Raw genomic sequence first — 16,617 nt, 5'->3', positions numbered from 1 at the left:
GGAGTGTGGGGGTGGGTGATGAACCCTCCCTCCCATCCTTCCTTCCTTCCGCACCTGATTCAGAAATAGATGTGGAGTGGGCTTGCCTAGCTTGTTAAAATAAAAAGTTCTCTATGTATATGTACACCAACTGAGCTTTATCAGAGAGAAATCGCTTATGGTAAACAAGTTTACACACTAGTTGCTTTTGACTAAACTATACGCTCCTTTTTTTTTCCTTCCAAGAGTAGTTTGTCAGATTACAGTTGTTGACAAGTAGAATGTGTACCTATTTTTAAAATATAAGCAAGAAGGGTTACTGCTACTATTTGACAAAAGTTCCTTGTGCTGGTTCTTAAAATACATCTCAGTAGGAATCTGAAAATAAACTTCTCTGTGCACTCATGACTTTTTATGTTGTGTCGTTGTCCCATTGAGTCTCTTATTTGGCTGTGAAATGAGGGAGCCAGGCAGAGATTTCTCACCTCTGAACTAATAAAGGTGAAGGAGCCCCAGGTGACAAACAACTGCTCACATGATGGTCTCAGCAGGGTACTACAGCTCTGTCTATCATTTAGTTATCAAAGGTGTCTTGTGGCCAGGAAATCACAACCCACAGGCCCATGAGCATACAAGGCACAAATAAAAGGTTTCTTGAAAGATAGGGGCACCTGGGTGGCTCAACTGGTTAAGTGTCTGCCTTCGGCTCAGGTCATGATCCCAGGGTCCTGGGATGGAGCTCCATGTGGGGCTCCCTCCTCAGTGGGGAGCCTGCTTCTCCCTCTCCCTGTGCCTGCTGCTTCCCCTTGCTTGTGCTGTCTTTCGCTCTCTCTCTCTCAGTGCCAAATAAATAAATAAAATCTTAAAACAAAAGAAAGAAAGAAAAACACATGGCAAAGTTGCCAAAAAAAAAAAAAAAAAAAGTTGCCAAAGCTATAAGGAAAATAATAAAGAAAAAAAAAAAAAAAAACCTCTCCTGGTGACAGTGAAAATGATTTAGAGTGTTCACTTTCTGCTGTCCCTTCCTCATTGTGTGATGAGTGAATGCTCTGGGCATAGCCTTCTCTTGGGACTTCCCACCCATAAGATCTCACATCCCACACGTCACCTCTCCTAGTTAACATTGTCCTGGTTTAGGCCAAATGGAAATTGATACCCTCACTCTCCTCAATGGTATAAAAGTCCTGGAAATATTCAGCCTTTTGGGGGAGTTGGGGCACGTTGGGCTGAATAAGCAGGGAAGCAGGGGACACGGGGAGGGGGAAATAAAAAACACAGGTTAAAAAAAAATCCTTGACCATTTATGTTCTGGAGAATAGTAAAACAAGTTAGCTCTGTGATAGCTGTTACTATGTATCAGATCTTGTTCTTAAGGCTCTTTGTATATCAACCGATTTGAGCCCCACAACAGCCCAATCAGATTAAGCGCTACAATTGTCCCCATACTTCAGATGAGGAAACTGAAGCACAGAAGGGTTAAGAAATCTTCCCAAAGTCACACAATGAATTGGCGGAGGAGCTGGCATTCAAACCTAGGGTGTCTGTCTCCAGAGTCCATGCTCTTAAGCCCAAGCTAACTTAAGTCACTTAAAAACACATGGGTTTTACTTTGCAAAATAGGAAGGAGGGTCCTCAACAAGTTAAAAATAGAGCTACCCTATGACACAGCAATTGCACTACTAGGTATTTATTCAAAGGATACATAGTGATCAAAGGGGCACCTGCACCCCAATGTCATAGCAGCAATGTCCACAATAGCTAAACTATGGAAAGAACCCATATATCCATTAACAGATGAATGGATAAAGAATATGTGGTATAGGGAACCCTGGGTGGCGCAGCGGTTTGGCGCCTGCCTTTGGCCCAGGGCGCGATCCTGGAGACCCAGGATCAAATCCCACGTAGGGCTCCCTGCATGAAGCCTGCTTCTCCCTCTGCCTGTGTCTCTGTCTCTCTCTCTCTCTCTGTGTGACTATCATAAGAAAAAAAAAAAAGAAAAGAATATGCGGTATATATATAGACACACACAACACACACACACACACACACACAAACACAATGGAATATTACTCAGCCACGGGAAAAAATGAAATCTTGCCATTTGCAACTAGGTGAATGGAACTAGAGGGTATTATGCTAAGTGAAGTAAGTCAGAGAGAGACAAATACCATATAATTTTACTCATATGTGGAATTTAAAAAACAAAACAGATGAACACAGGGGGAGGGAAGGAAAAATACGATAAAAATAGAGAGGGAGGAAAACCAAAAGAGATGCAGAACTCTAGGAAACAAACTGAGGGTTGCTGGAGGCGAGGTGGGTGGGGAGATGGGAAAACTAGGTGGTGGGCATTAAGGAGGGCGCTTGATGGAATGAGCACTGGGTGTTATAGGTAGCTGATGAATCAGTAAATTCTACCCCAGTGACTAGTAATACAGTATATTTTAACAAAATTGAATTTAAAGAATTTAAAATAAAAACAATTTTAAATTTATAAAAGGCTTTTATAGTTTTTGTCACATCCCATACCACCTGAACTTTCTTTTAGCTAGATACATTTATTTTGCAGAAGAAACTTTAAATTATTGCTATAAATGGAAAACCAAAATCATCTTCCATAAATAGAAAGTAATAAAAAAGCGAATGCAATAATTGTTAAAATGTTGTCTATATACATTTCCATAATGTATATAGAAAGTCATACATAAATAGAAAGTAATAAAAAAGTGAATGTAATCATTGTTAAAATGTTGTCTATATACCATTTCAATGCATTTCATGTTTCCCTTGGTGATACTTAAGCCTTTGTGCTTTGGGAAACTGATCTACAGTGATGCTTCCCCAGACTTTAATGGAGAATGAATCACGGTGGGGGTGGGGGGGTGGATCTTATGAAAATGTAGATTCTCATTCAGTAGTTTGAGTGGGTCCTAAAATTCTGTATTTCTAACAAGCTTCCAGGTCAACGCTGCTGGTCTGGAGACCACACTTTGAGTAGTTCTAGAATGTGGAAATATGTAAGCAAGGCACAGTGTCCATCCCAGACCTCCTGAATTAGAATCTTTGGGAGAATCTTCTCAACAAGTGATTTTATGCCTGCTCAAGTTTGTAAAGCTCTGTTGCAGAATATCAAGGCTGCTGAAATTCTCTGCCCTACACCATTGGGACACTGTGTCCTTTACTGAAAGGCTCTTTTTCTATAGACTCATTTAATCCACGAATGGATCCAGCCTGCTGGATGGATTCTCATACTGTATGAGAATTGGAACTGACACACAAGCGTGAAAGGGAAACCACACCGAGTGTCCATTCACTCTCACCGAGGTGATGGGAAGGATTTCTAACACCTGGGAAACACCGCCCTGATGACAATAGTTCCTGAAGCTGAATCTGCTCAGGTCTGATCGGACATTGTAGTTAATTATCTGGTGAAATGCTGAAAGGGTTAATATAGTCTTGTCTACGTGAGTTCTAAAATTAAGATATACATTAACCACAATCTAATATGAAATCCTAGCAAGTCATACCTACAATGAGCTCATAAATTAGTTTCCTTTTATAAGACTCTTAACTGAAACACAAATTTGTTCCCAGGTCATTCATTGAACGTTCTATGGTTTTTGGACATATTTGGCGAAAGGGAAAAATGGAAATATTGATTATATTTATCATTGACTCCGGTATTTAAATTATAGCTAACTGTAACGAAAATCATTGTGTGTGCAGTTCCCAAGGCTGAAAGGAGAAAATATTGATTTCCTGTCTTTTTTTTTTTTTTGCTGCCTTTGAACGAGCTAAAAGAAGAACGAGGCTAATTAAAAATACATAATATTAATCACACATTTATAAGTAAGCCTCATTTCATATAACTGTTATGCTTCTGCAAAATGGCATCTCTAATTTTGGAAAATCAAGGAATGCTTTAAGTATACAAAAGGAATTTATTATGCAATGGAAACCCGTAATCGACATTATAAAATAATGAGTCATTTTACACAATAAATTACCACCTCTTTCCTTAATTTATTTGATGACACTAGATTTTATGATGAGGGCGTTTTTTACTCTCTAAGGCTAAGGTGGTAACTTTTCACTTAGGATGGTGAACCCTCCTGAAAATGACTTTTTGAGAACCACTGAGGAAATAATGTGAAGACAGGAGGTGGCACAGGGTTCAAGGCTACAAGATAAATCCTTCCTTTTCAAGTTTCACTTCTGAGACTTTAAGTCTTTTCACCTTATTTGTACTGCTCTGGCTTGGGCCAGAAAAGGACCACGCAGATTGTGGCCCCTGTAGTCTCTTGTCCACCTTGACGTTCTGCTAGAACCTCAAACAGTCGGTGGCAAGGAGCCATCATCCCTCACCAGGCTGATCCTTTCCTATGGCAGCAAGCACAGGTCAGTGATAGCCAAGTGACCATAGGGTGTACCTCCAGGCCAAGGGGCATCATTCCCTGCTTTATCCACATACCCCTTTCCATGGAGGCAATTTCTACATCTCGTTTTCCACTCTGTTCTATGCATCCTATACTTCACCCACACCACATCTGTGACATCTTCTTACATACCTTTTCTATCTCAGCGTCTTTGTCCATGTTATTCAGGCTGTGTATGACAGCCTTTGACACCTGAAAAATTCCTACTGATCCTTTAAAACACTCTCAGGTGCCCACTGCCCTGCAGGGAGATCCTCCTCCCTTTGGCAGAGCTAACTGTACTCTGCTGGTGGGAATGCAAAATGGTGTGGCTACTTTGGAAAAGTCTGAAAGTTCTTTGAAATGTCCAACAGTTATCATAGGACCCACTGACTCCGCTCCCAGGTATCTACCCAAGAGAAATGCAAACTTAAGCCCACACCAAAACTTCCACATGAGTATTTCCAGTAACATTGTTCATAATTGCCAAAATGTAGAAAGAACCCAAATGTCTATCAACTTATGAGTGGATAAACAAAATGGCTGTGGGATGAAATATTATTTGGCAACAAAAATGAATGAAAGACTGATATAAGCTATAGCATGGATAAACCCCAAAATCATTATGCTGAGTGAAAGAAGCCAATCCAGGGGCACCTGGGTGGCTCAGTCAGTTATCCCAAGATCCTGGGATAGAGCCCCGCAGCAGGCTTCCTGCTCAGCAGGGAGGCTGCTTCTCCCTCTCCCTCTGACCCTCCTCTCCAACTCATGCTTGCTCTCTCTCTCAAATAAATAAATAATCTTAAGAAAGAAAGAAAAGAAAAGAAAAAGAGAAGAGAAGAAAAAAGGAAGGAAAGGAAGGAAGGAAAGCAAGCAACCCAGCCAGCCAATTGCAAAAGGCCACATACTGTATGGTCCTATTTATACGAAATATCCCGAATAGGTAAATCCATAAAAGTAAAAAGGAGATTGGTGGTTGTCAGGGCTGAGGAGACAGAAGGTGAGGAGTGATTGCTAGTGGGTTCCTTTTTAGGGTGATTAAAATGTTCGGAAAGTAGATGATAGTGATGGTCGCGTGACTCTGAATATTCCAAAAACCACTGAATTGCACATTTTAAGAGAATGAATTTTATGATATGTGAATTATAACCCAAGAAGGCTGTGTTACAAAAAACAATTGGTGCAGTGTGATTAGTATCAGGCAAAACAGAATCCAGGGCAAAAAATATTAATACAAATATGTAGTGTTTTGGAAACATGAATTAATTGGTTCCATGGGTGATGGATACGTAAAAAGCATAAGAAACCTCTGAAGCAGGCCTTCCATGGTTGAAGGGAGTGAGGAGGGTATGAGCAAAGCTTTGCCACCAGTGCATGCATGGGGTGTGCGGCAGCCAGCCCCAGCCAGCATGGTGCTCACAGAGCCTTACTTTGTAGGCTGTTAAAGACAGGAAAGATGTTAGATACTTGTGTTTTAAAAACAGCACCTTGGGGGCCCTGTGTGTGGAGAGTGAATTATAGGGAAAAGCAGCAAATGGGTAGAGCAATTTGGGGATCCACTTGAGTGAGGATGGATATTTATTTGAATTATAATCACGGTAAATGGGATAGAACCAAGAATATTAGTTTGGATGTCTGGAATGGGTATCAGCAGTATGAGCCCAGGATAACCCTAGTGCTCCTGGCCGAGACAATCTAGTGTTAAAATAAGCAGACAGGAGAAAGTGTGTGTGTGGTCGGAGGGGCATAGATGGGCAGGGAGAAGGGGATTTAATTTGGAGCATCTGAGATGCTTTTGACAAATGGAAATTTAGATCTGAAATTTAGGAAAGAATCAGGCCTGGTGATAGTGATTCAGGAATCTTCACATAAGGCAGTTGGGTATGTCTCATTCTCTCATGCTAATTGTATGAAGATCTGGAAATGCGTAACATTTTAAACTACTGAGTTGCCTTCTGTAATTTCTAATTAAGTCAGGGACGTGGCTAATAATGGCAGTAAGTCAGGTGGCTGATAATGCTAATTGCCTATTCAATAGCCAGTCCCTCTTCTTCCTCATAGCAAAACCCCTAATTTGTGGGTGGGGTGGTAGCAGTTGCAATTTACTCAGCTAAAAATATTTGATTTCTCAGAATCCCTTATATTTTGAGCAATCTTGTGACATCATCCTGGCGAACAAGATGTAGGTGGAAGTAGCTAAAGAGGGTATTACTTTCTGAATAAAAAGGTAACACCTCTCTAATGGAAGGGCCCTCACTCTTTGGGCATTTACATCTTCCTTTTCTTCCTGATTCTAAGCCTAGACATGCAGCAGCCAACTTGTGACCATGAGGCAACCAGATGTAAGATGAGGTCCTACAGGTTAAGGACAGTGAATCAGGAAGTTGAAAGTATTGTTTGGGCCCTTGCATCAGCCCTGGACTGCCTTTCTTGGGAGTCTAGTCTAGTTCCACAAGATAAATAAACTTGTATCTGTTTAAACCAGATTCTAGGGCAGCCTGGGTGGCTCAGCAGTTTGGTGCCGCCTTCAGCCCAGGGCCTGATCCTGGAGACCCGGGATCGAGTCCCACGTCAGGCTCCCTGCATGGGGCCTGCTTCTCCCTCTGCCTGTGTCTCTGCTTCTCTCTCTGTGTCTCTCATGAATAAATAAATAAAATCTAAAAAAAAAAAAAAGATTCTAATGTATATGTTGTTTTTGTTTTGTTGGTTTTGGTAGCTGAATGCAATTTTAACTGCTAGAAATCACATTTGAACTAACACATCTATCAGTGTTATTATATACATTGGTATTATATTGGTATATAACAGAGAGAGACTAAAAAAGACAAGACCATTTCAACTACCAAAAAAAATTTAAAAACAAAATATTTATTCTTTTTTAAAGATGATTTTATTTATTTGAGAGATAGACAAAGAGCATGAGGAGGGGGAGGGACACAGGAAGAGGGAGAGCGAGGAGCCTGACGTGGGGCTCCATTCCAGGACTTCGGGCATCATGACCTGAGCCAAAGGCAGATGCTCTTTGGCACTGACTAGGTGTCCCCAAGATATTTATTTTTACTACCAAGAAGTACTGAAAGCATTAAGGGCCTTAAGAGGTAGTATTGAGTACTGGATTTTTCTTTCTTCCAGACAATGGGATAAAATTTGCAGCTAAACAGAGATTATGGGACTACTTTATTAAGAAAATTCATGAATACAAACCCTATTAATGAGCATATGTGCATGAAACACCCTTCTGGAGGAGGTAAATTGAGCTGGTATATTTAAATGGCTTTAGCCAAAATGAATGTTCTTAAAGATGGGATTGTTCACATGACTCTCACAAGAATTATAATCTGTGGAAGAAAGAATCTTTCTACTCCCCCAGGCCCTCAGTAAACATAGCTAAGAAAATAGCATGTCCCCAAACCACAGCTCACTGGCCCTTCACAGAAGAACTTTCGCTGGACTGTGCTCTGGGTTTATGTCTCCGGAACTGCAGTCCATAATGTTCTAGGAAACATTTATTATTGCCTTCTACCACAAAACTTCCATTGTCTTCAGGGCAGGGACCCTGTGGAACACTTAGATCTCTATGGCAACAGTGATTCCTTTGAAGACCTGCCAGGAGAAAGTTATCCCAGGTTTTAGGACCAGGAAAAAATGTGCAACTGATCTGTTTTTATCTCATGGTCACTGTGGATCAAATAACTATTTGTGTTTTCCTCTTTGTTTTGTCTACTGGGAAGCTCTGACAAATTTTTTAATCTTCTCTCCAGAAACTACACTAGACTTTATAGTAAACTCAACTGCACCTTATGATAGAGTCTTATTCTCGAAATTACCTCTGATTTTATCTTGCTTTCTAATTTGTGCATTCTCTTTACCCTGGTTTCATTCGCTATTAATTTTATGTTTATTACCTGTTTTTGTAAACTCCTCAAATGCTTTATGGGATAGGAACCATTTAAGGCAAACAACTTTTAAAAGCATCAGATGACAGCAGCTACTTTACTGACCATTGCTATGAACGAGGTACTGTTCTAAGTATGGAACTTTCTTTCTCTTTTTAAGATTTTATTTATTCATGAGAGACAGAGAGAGAGGCAGAGACATAGGCAGAAGGAGAAGCAGGCTCGATGTGGGACTTGGTCCCAAGATCCCGGGATCATGATCTGAGCCAAAGGCAGATGCTCAATCACTGAGCCACCCAGGCGTCCCTGCATGGAACCTATCTTAAGTTATCTACCCTAAATATGAGATAAGTACTATTATTACGTCTGTTTTACAGATGAGAAAACTGAGGGACAGAGAAGTCATTTGCCCAAGACCATACAACAAATAAATGATGACTCAAACCGGGATCCCTGGGTGGCGCAGCTGTTTGGCGCCTGCCTTTGGCCCAGGGCGCGATCCTGGAGACCCGGGATCGAATCCCACATCAGGCTCCCGGTGCATGGAGCCTGCTTCTCCCTCGGCCTATGTCTCTGCCTCTCTCTCTCTCTCTGTGACTATCATAAATAAATAAAAATTGAAAAAAAAATATTTAAAAAAAAAATGATGACTCAAACCCAGCTACTCTGAATTACAAAATTTCACCAAAAAAAAAAAAGAACTAATAATATTGAATTTCTAAAAGAAGCTGAGGCCTTCTGAATTTATAGGATGAGCTTAGCATCCTTCAGCTTTAAAGGAGATATCTCAAAAAAAAAATAAAGGAGATATCTCTTATACATCTTGTCTATAAAGTCATGCCTGATGACCCCCACCCACAGAGGGGAATGAGACAGTAGAAGCTAAAAGGGCAGATAATCCAAAAATAATTGACTTTTGATTTTAGAACATAGAGGTTTTCATTCATTCGCTCACTCGTCCATGCAGTACTCATCATGTGCCATGCATGGTCAGGTTCTGGGAACAGAGATGAAACAGACAAGCACCTGCCTGTTCAGGAGCTCAGGAGCAAAAAGGGGGAGTCAGGGAGGTAAAGGGTGCCTCGGGGTCATAAACGAGCTGATAGCAGACCAGAGCAGGGTGCGACGGGATCATTTTAGGACCAGATTAGCCCTTGGTGTCTATGTCACAGTTGATAACGGGAGTACGAAGAATCAGCTCCTTTAGAGGGCTATTGCGACGATTTGGGCTAAGATCTTTGGGCTAAGATCAAGCTCTTAGCCTAGCCTGGCATGTACTATGTGTTCAGGATGTGTCAGCCTTCAGCTCCTAAGGCACAGTGGACAGCAGCCTGGGCATCCTGCTTTGTCACACGCACAATCCTCATAAGGACAAGTGTTCTCAGAAGCTCAAGCACCGAGGCTGGCTACTACCTCCCCTGAGCTACCCCCTAAGAGCTGACTTACAGTCCATTAGCACTCTTCCCTCGATGTCACCATCTCAGACTCAGTGTCTTGTTGGAATAGATCACCCACACGCGACGAATATTCCTTCCAGTTGCGCTCAAAAATCTTCCACGGTACCTGGTCCACATCACGCCCCACCCGGCATTTTTCCTGCATTTGCTCTGCTTCACTTTATCTGGTTGGCGCTTCAACAACGGCAGGTAACTGCACGAGTCCCCTGCCGCATAACGGGTCAGGTTCCCACTTGAACGGGTCTAAGGAAAAGCCCCAACTAGAATTGCAAAACGGGAGTCTCAAGTGCGTTATTGGCTGAAGCCGTTAAGAACATATGTGCTGCACCTGCTCAGCATCAGCTGGGAACAGTACGTCTCTCTTCGGTTTAGCACAGTGGCTAAATAAGAAGTAACTAATCATTTTCTCACCAAACCTAACTCATATTTAACAGTTCCCTCTCAAAGTTTGTTTTGTCATGCTATCAGCAAAGTCAGTCAAACATTACGATTCCTTTCTAAATATTCCAGCAGCCAGATGGCAGGAACACTACTGTGACAAGGCAAAACTCGCCTAAAGATAACTTCATGATGCATAATCATGCTTGATGGCACTCGGCTAAGTAGAGTCACCCAGAGGTACCTCTTTAGCTGCCCCACTTAACCCATATCAGATCCTTATAATTGCAAGAAGAAGGCAAACATTCAACCTGCAGTGTGAAACTGGCTGGTAAAACAAACACGCTTCTACTTCTCTGAGGTCTGAATTTTAGGCAGAAATATGAAATCACTAGAAGACCACACATTAGGATACGATGTCTCTCTACATATAATGTCACTGTACCTTAAAGTTTCAAATAGTTCTGTACCAAATTTAATGTACATTTAGACCACGTGGGCTAGAAAACAACGTCTCCCCTGCCCAGTTATTTCCGTAGTGTGTGCTTTTTAGTTGCTTTTGTTGTTACTCCAGCGTTAAAGTATCTTTATAAACTCTAGGATGTAGGAAAGTTGACTCTTCCTGCCTGGTGAAAATTTTATGCCTTCTCCCTTAGGGTTAATTATATTTTGGCTTCTCATACCTTTTCTAGGTTATATTATTCATTGTGTGTGTGCGTGCTCTGTGTGTGTGTGTGAGTAACCGCAAAATCACAACCTGTTCTATATGGTTTCTGAACAATAAATCTCCTAAAAAGAGCGTTGGCAGGCTGGGCCAGCTGGCTTTCTCCTGTTTCTAAAACTGTATGTTCTTAGACACACGCACTTCCTCCATCCCTTCTGCTGCTAACTTCAGTCTGTGACACAATCTCACATGCACAATTATATGAAAACAACAGAGACTCCTGGAAAGGAACAAAAAGAGGGCAAGGCAGGAAGCCAACCTTCAAGTCTCTTGTCCGGGCTTCAGGTGGCCGAGAACTGCTTCTGGTGGTATGTACAGAATTTGAAGTCTGTGTCCCCAGGTTCTTAACTCTGGCTCCCCCGGGTAAGGCACTTAAGGCATTTTTAAAGTGTGTGACTTTTTATTTGCTCATCTGTAAAACACCTCCCTTAAAGAACCGTGACTCCGCGTGAGGATGTTCACACAGGCATTTGGCAAAGCCCTCTGCAGGCGTATATTTCATTTCCCATTATTTCTCAACTTTCTTTTGTTCCTCTGTCCTTCTTTTCTTTCCTGATTCGGTTTTTGTGGTTATTTTATTTTATTTTATTTTTGTTTTTGTTTTTGTGGTTTTTAAATGTAGCTCTAAAATGCACTGCCTGGAAAACACTAATCTGTGTGCTACCACAGTGAGTGGATTTTCAGCATTAAATTTTTATGTACTTTTTAATCGAGGTAACGCAGAAGCCAAGCGCACAAATTTCAAGGAAGGGATTTCATAAATACCTGTATGTGCACACCCGTGGAGTCACAAGTAAGGCAAGGGAGGGAGCATCTCCCACATTCCAGAAACCCCCCTTGTGTCCAGGTTGTTGTAAAAGGCCCAAAGGCAACCCCACTTCTAACTTACATTGCCATGATTAGCCTTGCCTAAAGTTACAAGCCCAAACAAACAAATAAACAAACAAACAAAAAAAATCAACTCAGGGGAGGTTGGGGTTGCAGCGATTACTACTACCATGGTTGCCCATGAGAAACGTACTTCCAATCCTCCTTCTGATGAGATAGAAGATTTTGGAAAAGGGGCATGAACTTTGTGAATCACACAGGTCACGCAGGACAAGGCCCTCATTTTGTCATAGCCAACGACTCGAGGCTCTCAGGGAGGCCGAGTGACAGCGCTACTTCCTGCTACAGAGTAACTTTGCTTCCAAATGCTGCTGTCACAGGACGCGTCTCTAACGTGAGGGACGCGGCCGGGGCATCCCCGCGAGCCTGGAGCCGGGCACAGCTCTCCGGGAGGCTCCGCGTAGAACTTGGTAGGGAGCAGCGTGAGCAGCAGCGTACACTCCGTCCCCACGAGGCTGCAGCTCCCGCTGCGGGCACACCCACGCGGCTGGCACGGAAGGGGAAGGCACTGTGCCTGCGAGCCTGTGCCTGCCTGCCCACAGGGGCTCCTCACACCCCCTTCCCCAGCGCCCGCTCCCCCCACCCTGCTCCCCGCATCCCTCCGTGTCTGGGGGGCGGTAGGGAGGGAGGGGCATTCTCTGCCACCTTCTCTGACTCCTTCGAAGGACTCTGAAACCCGTACGCGTGTCCAGATCTAAATCGCTGGAGCACAGACTACTGACCCCGGGGGTCTGGACATGAGCCCTGGGGGCTGAGTCCCAAGATCCGCGGGCAGGTCCCAGCTAGGGCAGCACGCACCAGCCGTGTGACCTTGGGCAAGTCACTTCACACCTCCCGGACCGGCTTGCTCCCTCTGCAACCCCAAAGCCGCCTCCAGCCCTGCAACGTCCCAGCTCTTCTTCACTCCGCCCCGGCTCTTCCTGCGTGCGACCGTCCCCTACTCAGCGAGACCCCAGCCTTTTGTTCTGGGGGGCGGGGGGGGGGGAGCTCGGCGGCGAGGCCAGGCCAGGCAGGCTGGGCGCCGGGGCCGCTCGGTGGAGAGTCGGGTCAGGGGAAGACGTCCCCAGGCAAGCCCGCGGGGACCCGGGACCCTCCGCCGTCCGCGTAGGGCCCGGCTGGGCTCGGAAGGCGCGGCGGGCGGCGCTGGGGTGGGCGGAGATGCCCGGGCACCCGCGCGCGCTGCACCCCTGTCCGCGCCGCGGGCCACTGCGCCCCCTCCCCGCCCCGCGGAGCTACCTGCCGCCGGCCGTGCGGGGGCCGGACAGGACGCAGGCCCCAGGCCACGTCCCCGCCGCCGCCGCCGCCGCCGCCGCCGCCTCCGGGCTCGGGGCTCCGGGCTCCGGGCTCCGTCCCCAGCCCGGCGCTGCAGGTGCCGCCGCTGCTGCGCTCGCTGCTGCGCTCGGTGCGCCCCGCTCCGCGGCCGCCGCGGGCTCTGGTGCTGCCGGGACGCGGGGGCGGGGCCGTCGCCCCACCTGCTCCGCGGGCTCCTGCGCGGGGACGCGGCCCGGCGGGCGGGGCGGCTCGGGAGCCCGGGGGGCGGGTCCCGGCGGCGGCGGCGCGCCCCTCCCGCCTCTCCGGGTGCGCGTCCCGGGTCCCGGCCGCGGGGAGACCCGGCCTAAGGCATCGCCACGCTGGGGGCGCGCCGCTGCTGCACCCACCTAGTCCGGGCCTTTGGAACCCTCCTTCTGCTCCAGGCGGCGTCAGGAGCCCTGGCGACAAAAGGGGAGACCCAGGTCACCTTCTGCCCTCCCGGAGTTCACGGTCTGGAAGGGAAACTACAGGGCAAGTACAGTCCAGGACCGGGAGGGTGCGGCAGCGGGGATGGCACCCGATCCACACTTGGGGGGAGGTCAGGGCAAGGCCGCCCCAGGAGGTGATGGCTCAGGTGCAGGGGCCTGGCCCAGGGCCTGGGCAGGTAGACCGTCCCAGTTGGAGCCTAGGAGACGGGGAGCAGACTGTGTTTTGAAAACTGAAATGTTGGAGCGGGAAGAACTCGCTGTGACCAGCAAATCCCCGTCGCATTTCAGGTTCAGGCGCCGTGGAGCATGCACAAAGTTTGTATCTGAGGCTGGAGTGTTCCTCTAGGTGAGGGTTTCCTATCGTCCGTGGCCTGGACCTCTCTACAGACAGGAGGAGCTAAGAGGATACTCACGGACCCTTCACTCAGCCCTTCAGTGTCTGAACATGGACCGCAACCCATGCCCTCTGCAGAGCCCTAAAGGCGTGGGGGTGAGGGGGGCAGGGTCTCTAACACGAAAGGAATTTCTGGGCTGGAGGGAGGAGAGAGACCTGTGCTCCACGCTGTTGACAAGGCTTCTATGAGGTGCACGGGAACACAGGACAAGAAGCAGGTAATGACAACAGGAAGGATCTCACACATGGGCTGCAACCTCTCTTCAGGTTCAGGTTCTGGAGGAGCTGCTGTCAACGTATGTTCCCACGCAGCCCTTAGCTAGTTTCTTAATTACTCATGTTCACAGCAAGGATAAATAATTCACTCCGGATGTCGTTCGTGGGTTGTCAAGAACATGGGTTTCTGTTAGATTGAGATGAATAAAGGTGTATGTGCAGTCAGTGGAAGCCAATGAGGTACTTGCTTCCTGCCTATTTGTCCATGTTCGGCCTGCCTTTCCTCCTTTAGAACCAATAAGATGATCATTGGTATGCAGTCTGAAAAACTGCTCAACCTAAAATTCATAAACGATTTTGCACAGGTGAACACTACTTAAAAAATATCTGAAACATAACCAGACAAGACACTGTCCTCCGAATCCCTAATGCTTGTTCTCCTTAAACACGTAACCACTCAAATTCTAATGCAAAAGGAAGAAAAGATGAATTAGCGGAGAAGACATTTCCATGAGCCCAGAGAGCACCCATCGAGTCTTCTGCTGAGTGGCCCAAGCAGGAGCTATTTGAATGGATAGGCCGCTGGCTCTTTCATTCTGTTTCCCATGGTCCTTATTCCCGAACACAAACGGGATGCCTAGGGGTGCTGCAACCAGATGACAACCAAGAGACAATGAGCATGAAGCCACAAGGCCAATATGACTAGGATGGCCGAGGGAAAAATAGTCAGCATGGCACCGCTGGGCATTCGAAGCAATGGCAGCAACAGCCCACCTCTGAACTTCTCGCTGTGTGAGAAAAATAGTTCCTGTTTGTTTAAGCCACTGAGGCTGGGTTTTCTGCTCCTTGCAGCCAGATGTACTTCCAATGAATACAGTGACCGGGTGAAGGGCAGGATGTCTTCTCCCGTTGCTCACAAGTGCCTGAAATAGCTCACCTTTCATACCCTCTACTTGTAAACGTGTATTTACATCTGCTGTGACTTCCTGAGCTTGTCGGGAGAAAGGGCGCTATAGAAATTGTAAATGTTTTATACATGTATCCACATCAACCCTGCAAGTGTTTATGAGCAGCTAGTAGGTGGTGATAATGGACTGGTTCTGGGGCACAAAGATGAATTCCCAGCACTGCCCCCAGGGAGCAAACAGCTTAGTAGAGGGCATGAGCTTGCAAATAGAGTTTTGCAGTTCTGTGCAAGAGAGGAGTTTGCCTTGGAAAGAGGGGTAATAGAGGAGAAGAAACAATGAGCTCTGTCTGGTTCAGGGAAGGAGGGAGGCAGTAATACCTGGGCTGGGCTTCCATGGAGGAGCTGGAGTTTGCCCTGTCACAAACTGGGGAAGGGACCCCATTTCAGGGAAGAGAATGTCTGACGGACGGAGCTTGGTGGTCCAGGAGCCTCAAACTCCACATGTCTGAAACCACACTCGTGGTCTTCCTCCCAAACCTATCCTGTTCTGGGTGTCACGCATCTGCCCACCTGTCCAGCTGGACCACCCAGCGGCTTCCTCAGCTGCCCTTCCCTCATCACCTCTCCCCCAGCTGGAGTTTGTCTCTTGGGTCTGTCTGGTCTTACCCAGGGGCACCTGTGTCACCTCTCTCCAGTGCTCCCACAGCAGCCTCCCAGCTGGTCACTCTGCAACATGCAGCTTCTCTCTTCCAAACCTTTCTCCACAGTGTGGCAAGAGAGATTATCTCGAAATCCAAAGCTGATCTTATTAACCCCCCATTATCTGTAGTTTAGTGACTTCCCTTTGCTCTGATGGTAACAACTAAGATCTTGAGCTTTGTCTGAAGGCCCTCACAGTCTCCGGCACTACTTGCTCAGGCTTCTCCCCCTGTCTCTTTACTCCAAGTATGTGGGCCTACTTTCAGATCCTTGAGCAGGTAACATTCTTTCTTGTCACAGGTCCTTTGCACATGCTATTTCCTCTTTGTAAAGAACATCACCCAGGTGAACTCCCCTTCATTTTTCAGATCTCAACTAAATTTAACCTAGATCTTGACCAGACCATTTTCTCCTGTTATAAGCTCTCATAATCCTGTGTAACTTCCTGTTGCAGCATTTATTACAGTTCTAGTGATGCCATTAAACAGCTAGACTGGGGATCCCTGGGTGGCGCAGCGGTTTAGCGCCTGCCTTTGGCCCAGGGCGCGACCCTGGAGACCTGGGATCGAATCCCACGTTGGTCTCCTAGTGCATGGAGCCTGCTTCTTCCTCTGCCTATGTCTCTGCCTCTCTCTCTCTCTGTCTCTGTGTGTGACTATCATAAATAAATAAAATTTTTTTAAAAAAATAAATAAACAGCTAGACTGTGCCAAAGGGCAACAAAAGGATAGTTCACTATCTTGAATGCAGTTAAATTCCATCATGATGCTTCCACAAATTCTGCTGTTCCAGAATGTGCTGCAAACACGAAAAGGTTGAGATCTTGGAAGGTCAAGGTATATGGAGAACACAGGGCTTTACTGAACAGGCAGAGAAAGAGGAGCCAGCCCACAAGGGAGATGGGGAGAGAAGGGCGAGGATAAGG

The 16,617-nt window shown here is 46.1% G+C and overlaps 1 protein-coding gene and 1 long non-coding RNA gene across 4 annotated transcripts in view; one reads left to right on the top strand and one right to left on the bottom strand.

Annotated features, from left to right (window-relative positions):
- The window catches only part of WIPF3 (WAS/WASL interacting protein family member 3), an 80,738-nt gene extending 70,634 nt beyond the window's left edge, over positions 1-10,104 (bottom strand). The window contains 1 exon segment of the mRNA XM_038557217.1: positions 9,737-10,104. The gene's annotated coding sequence lies outside the window, so the exon portion shown is untranslated.
- An 871-nt stretch (positions 10,105-10,975) lies between these two features.
- LOC111098813 overlaps positions 10,976-16,617 on the top strand; it is a 56,021-nt gene continuing 50,379 nt past the window's right edge. For all 3 annotated transcript variants that reach the window (XR_005369638.1, XR_005369637.1, XR_005369636.1), the window contains exon 1: positions 10,976-11,157. This is a non-coding gene — a long non-coding RNA (uncharacterized LOC111098813). The remainder of the gene's footprint in view (positions 11,158-16,617) is intronic.

The sequence above is a fragment of the Canis lupus genome, chromosome 14 (assembly GCF_011100685.1).
Source record: "Canis lupus familiaris isolate Mischka breed German Shepherd chromosome 14, alternate assembly UU_Cfam_GSD_1.0, whole genome shotgun sequence".
In the NCBI taxonomy this organism is placed as follows: domain Eukaryota; kingdom Metazoa; phylum Chordata; class Mammalia; order Carnivora; family Canidae; genus Canis; species Canis lupus.
This window is presented reverse-complemented; position numbering and strand designations above follow the sequence as displayed.